Here is a 6437-nt window from a genome sequence, read left to right on the forward strand (position 1 = left end):
TGACATGTCTGTTCAACAGTGTGGTGTAACTCCCAACAGCAACTTCATAGCATCAAATTGTCTGGCATTCTTTGATAAGCGATCAGCTTTTAAGAAGCATATTCTTTCAATAATTAGAAACCAATGGGATCGGTATATATAATAAAGCACTAAAAATAAAACAAGTAAAAACTCTCTTTACTTTTGACTTCGAGGATTCTATAGATCAAAACCAGCAAATAAGTGACAAGAAATAAATTAAACTTTTATCATTACCATAGACTTTATTAGATTATTGATATATGTGAGGGATGCAACAACGAGCAGGCCCACCAACAGCGAAAGGGAAAATTTGGAGAGACACATGGTGGATATGACTCGATCAGGGTGTGTACCCAGGGGCAAAAGATTTATTGGAGGGTGTAGGAGTTAGGGACAGAAGTGGAGGAGGAGAGAGAGAAAACGACGAGGGAAGGCAGTTGAACCATTCTTCACCCGCGCTTGACCCGTCGTTCAGGATTCTATTGAGATGCTACAAATGCTGCGGGTACAATCACCTGGCCCGGGATTGCACCAACAGACTTACCTGCAGTCATTGTGGAAATGAACATAAATATACAGAATGTAATAGAAAACATAAAACTCCATCTTGCATTAACTGTGAGGAACATAACCAAGACCTTCCACTTAATAAACGCATTGCTAAAGATCACAACGCCTTCAACTCACAGTGTCACATTACATAGAAATTGAAACACCGAAGCATAAAGCAGATGGATTATGGCATATAGGACCAACAATTGTTTAACACATAACAACGGGACCTCTTCTATCATGACTAATACACAGCAAATTAACAACTTAGAAATAACTCAGATAAATTTACAAAGGTGTAAAGCAGCTTCTCTTGTTGAAGACTGCTGAGGATTGGAATACTGATTTAGCACTAATTGAGGAACCATACCTGGTAGACAATGGTATTGTAAGGTTTGGCAGATGGAGAACTTATCCTCCCAGAGACTTTACACCTCGTACAACCACTGGAATTTTGGTAAGAAATAGGAATCTCAATACTCACTTCTGCCCGGCGTTAAGTACAGAGAGAATCACAACAATTTTACTGACTTTCAATAATAGTGTGTTGTATATATCATCTGTATATTGCTCGCCTAATGAACAAATTAATAATCTTCTCAATGATTTGGAAAACATCAATATTTACATCGGACAAGACCCCTGGATAATTAGAGGAGACCTAAATGCCAAATCCTCTATATGGCATAATCCTATTGGGGATGTAAGAGGCCAGCGAGTTGAAGAATTCCTATAAAAAAACTCCTTCATGTCTAGAAACACAAGTAGCCTTCCTACTTACTTTACTGATTGTGGAGAAAGTTGGGTTGATATTAGTATCACCAATACTACGTCCCATCAATTAGTAATTTCTTGTGAAACATCTGATTTTATTACGGCAAGTGACCATCAATACATAAGATGGAAACTGCAGAATATTCCGAATTACAATGATGCTATTGGTTACAAACAAAATACAGATTGGAATCACTTTAAAGAGGTGTTTAAAGACTTATGGCTACAAGTAGATCCTTATAATAGTGATATTAATAATTTGGTGGACACTTATACCAACTGCATTTTAGAAGCATCCTATAGGACTACCACAAATACAGTTAACACAAAGAAGAGGCCCCTTGGTGGAATACAGATTCGGTCAAATTAAGACAGCAGGTGAGGAAAAACTTAGTGTTTTCAGAAATTTCGAGACACTCCTCAAAGTGATGAACTTAGAAATAAATATAGGCAATCTCTGAACGATTACAAAACTCAAATTAACAAGGCACATACCCAGTCTTGGAAAGCTTTCTGCACTAAAATGGGTCAGTTTTCTGTATGGTCAGACCCGTATTATATGGTCTGTAAACCTAGGAAAAACATCAGTATTCCAGTGAACCTAAGTAAAGAAAATGGTGATAACACTAGAACTTATCATGAAACTATGGAATACCTCATGGACGTCCATTTTTCAAAAGACATTGATTTAAACGATAGTTCTGAACAAAGAGACATTAGCAACAATATGAAGCCTTTGCCTAACACATCTGATGATGATTTATTCACATATAGAGAGGTCCACAGGGTAATCAAATCTATGAAAAATAAGAAGTATCAGGGGTTAGATGGCATCACCCCCTTAATGCTAAAGCATGCTTTTGAAGCAATTCCAACAGCATTAGTTTTTATTTATAATTTATGTATTCAACAAGGGATACAGTAGACCCCCCTATATAATGTGTAGATACGTTCCATGTTATACGAATTTCACGCTGTAGGAATCCTTAAATACATGAGCCAATTGCAGCTCGACACGTGTGAAGTTTACAAACTACGGCTGTTTGAAAGGACTCTTCCATAAAATTAATTGATTCTAGACTAATTCGACTCAACATTTCCAAAACACGTATAATTTTTTGGGAATAATCTGTATAAACTATGCTATAAACAAAAAATTGTAGGATTACTTACCGAGTGTGCACCGTTCGACGTTGCCATTGCTTAAGCTTGTTTTCGTTGCAGAGCAGCGCACCAAACGGCGGCCGAGATTTCTGGTAAATTATTTTTCTGCAAAAAATTCGTTGAACTTTGGAGACATCATTAATAGAAATAATTCTTATGGTTGTTGAATAAGAAATGTTTCTTTCACAAGAAATGTATTAGACTTACGGTACCTAATTTACATACTGTACAGACGGTAGTAAACTCAACTTACTCGACTAAACTCTCCGTAGCATGGCGCTAGACAGCGGAAAGTATATATATAATTATAATAAAGTTACAGTAAATTAAGTTAATATATAATTATATATACAGTACTTAATTCATATATAATTAATATATAATTATATATACAGTACCTAATTTATATGTAATTAATATATAATTATATGTACAGTACCTAATTTATATATAATACTGTACAGACGATAGTAAACTCAATTTACCCACCTAAACTCTCTGTAGCGTGGCGCTGGACTGTGGAAAGTAGTTCTGCTGCTTGTCCACTATTGGTCCAGATTCGACCAATCCTGTCGCGACACAAGTCGCTTTTAGCGTCTTTATACGAATACTGTTGCAATTTTTCGCCACGTTATAGGAATCTTTGTTATAGGAACCTGCGTTATAGGGGGTCTACTGTATTTCCCAATAAATGGAAATCTGCAAAAGTCAAGTTTATACTGAAGGGTGATACTGAAAATATAAAAAGGGCTGATCAGTTAAGGCCTATTAGCTTGCTTTCTGTTCCTGGGAAGGTCTTAGATGGTCTCATAATAAATAGAATTAATCATTTTCTATACATCAATAATCTTCTTAAGAACCAGCAATACGGATTTGTTAAAGGTAAATCCACATATCATGCCATTAACCAGGTCACAACGTACATTAATGACTCCTGGAAGAAAGAAGAACACACTCCTAATTTCTATAGACTTTAAAAATGCATTTAACACTTTATGGTGGCCTGCCTAATGGATCAACTTAGAAAATTTGTGCCCTAAAAATCTTTACAGCATACTTCTCGATTATATGGATAACAGGATAGCCGGAATTTACGACTTTGGGAGTAGCATTATCCATACCCTGTCCAAGGGATGTCTCCAGAGGTCTCATTCGGGACCAGGCCTCTGGAATATAGTATATGACAGTCTGTTGCAAATAAATGAAGACAATCAACTTAGTAATTTTAAAGTACAGGGGTATGCAGATGATACTGTGATGATGCTTTCGAATAATAATAATGAAAAATTACAACAGGATGCAAATGAAATTCTAGAGAAATCTTTAACTGGTGCACTAATAATAACCTACAGATAAATTTTAATAAATGTGAATGTACAGTTTTATCCAAGGGAAATCAACTTAAGAAACCCCTGAGGATCTTTATGAGTCATCATTGGATAAAGAACACTAACAACTTGAAATATTTGCGTATAACCTTCGACCAAAACATGAGATGGGCAACACACATCAGCAGGGTATCAGATAAGGCAATTAAGATTTCTAATGCACTTCAATGCATATGTAACAGAAAATGGGGATTAATTAATTAATTAAGTGAAAAATCTATTAATATTATTTATAAAGCATGTATTGAAACTATTATCTTATATGAGGCTCCATTTTGGGCAGAGGCTGTAAATAATGTACGTGCGAAGAAAAAACTGAACAAGGCTCAGAGACTTTCCCTTATCCGGCTATGCAGGGCATATAGGACCGCACCAACCGCCACTCTTCAGGTTCTATCTGGGGTTCTTCCACTCCACATTAGAGCGAAAGAAGAAATGTGGAAGTGACATCTTCTTAACGGGGGTATCATTAATAATTCTGAAAGTGAAGTGTACAAATATATACAGATTGAGCTCTTCCCCAACTTAAATGAAAATCTCTTATGTCGGCTCATACCAAACTTGAATGGGAAAATCAAGATTCCTGCTTCCCACCCCAGCTTAGCAGGAGACATCTCTCTCCTTGATTTCTATGGTAACCCTACTCCAAACTTACAAATCTTCACAGATGGCTCAAAAAGTCATAGCAAAGTGGGTTCTGCCTTTGTAGTTAAAGATAATAAAAATATTACTTTCTACCAGGCAAGCTTCAAGCTTGCTGAAATCTGCACCATAACTCAAGCGGAACAGTTTGCAATTTATCAGGCCTTGAAGTACTGTACATTAACAGATCTAGGGTCAAGAACTTAAGGATTAGGATTTGCTCGGACAGCCAAGTTGCAATCAGTAAGCTAACAAACGATCCTTACCAACTTAATTTGTAAGGAAATAATTCAATCTCAAAACAGTGTGGCCTTTTCTTGGGTAAAGGGTCATTCTGGTGTGGAAGGCAACACAATTGCAGATTCCCTGGCTAAACAAGCCGCTGTGTCTTCTGGTACGCCAAGCTATTGGGAAGCTTCTAATACAATTATTAAAAAAGTGATACATCAAACAGCAATACAACTTCGACAGCGGGAATGGGAAGAGGGCAATGCAGGAAGAAAGACATTTTAGTTTTTCCCAGACATCTTAAACAGACTGCAAAATAAAGCATTTCACACACATTTTTATATTACTCAACTCACAACCGAGCATGGGAACTTTCTACATTATTTACACAGATTTGGCTTCTGGGACCATCCATATTGTGACTGTGACAATTCTACTATACACAAAACGACAAGACAACCTACATCTAGCAAAAATTCATGTCTTCTGTGATGCTAGCAAGCATGCCTATGATACTGTTATTTACATCTGTACGAATTTTCCATCAGGCATTACCACGTCTTCTCTGCAGCAAAGCTCATCTAGCCCCCATCAAAAGGGTTACCTTACCTTGGCTAGAACTGCTTGCAGCCTTGGTGGGTTGTCGCCTGCTGAAATGCATTACTACTGAAACTAACCTTTAAAGAGAGGGCGCTGTCCTTTGGAGTGATGCCAAGGTGATCTTAGGTTGGATCCGTGAACACCCCAATTGATGGAAGACCTTTGTACAAAACTGAGTGATGGAGATTCAAAGCATCACCAACCCAAATCAATGGCATCATTGTCTTGGCACAGACAATCCAGCTGACCACTTATTCTGAGGCCTAACGGCAGAACATTTACGCAGTTGCACATCCTGGTGACGCGGTCTCCAGTGGTTATCACAAACAGAAGAATATTGGCTGGCCAATGACCATCCGACACTATCATATTGTGCCGCAGAAGAACGCAAACATGTGGTCACCCTGCACACTGCAGCCCATATAGATACATCTCGCTTCAGTAGCTACATATGTGTGAGGCCCAGGATTTAAAAAGGCTGAGAATCGAATAATTTCTATTCATTTCAAACCAAAACGATTTTTTTTAAGTTAGGGTTAACTCAAAAAGGAAAAAACAACCGACAAATTTTCTCATAAAAATCGCTCATAAAAACTCTGTTCCCACCACAATACTTCCCTGTAGAAGATGAGTTAACTGTTGTGTCATATTTAGTCACTTCACCCACCATTGGTCAAAGAAGATCATCACCTATGACGTACAGGGAGAGATCTCGAGAAGATATCCCCCCATATAAAAGAAACTGTGAAACCACCGAGGGGGGGCAAGTTTTTCCTGAACTGTGAGTGTGCCCGTGAATCGCCTGCCTCTCGTCGCCACCGTCTTCTAAAGACTTTGATTACGACTTGAACTATAGTTACGAGCCCAGGATTCGGACTCCGAGATCGTCCTGAACCCTTCAACCTCTACAACTCGAGGTATTTATGCTACTCGCGATGATATGTAAGCTCTCTCTCGAATATTCCAACCTCGCGGTTAGGGTCGCGACAAATGAACTATACGGATTGAAATTCCCGAGGCCAGGGATCTGTACCTTCGACTCCTTAAATAATTAACTAAGTGTAATGG

The sequence above is a fragment of the Centruroides sculpturatus genome, unplaced genomic scaffold, assembly GCF_000671375.1.
Source record: "Centruroides sculpturatus isolate CEXI.00-Female unplaced genomic scaffold, Cexi_2.0 scaffold153, whole genome shotgun sequence".
NCBI classification, from domain to species: domain Eukaryota; kingdom Metazoa; phylum Arthropoda; class Arachnida; order Scorpiones; family Buthidae; genus Centruroides; species Centruroides sculpturatus.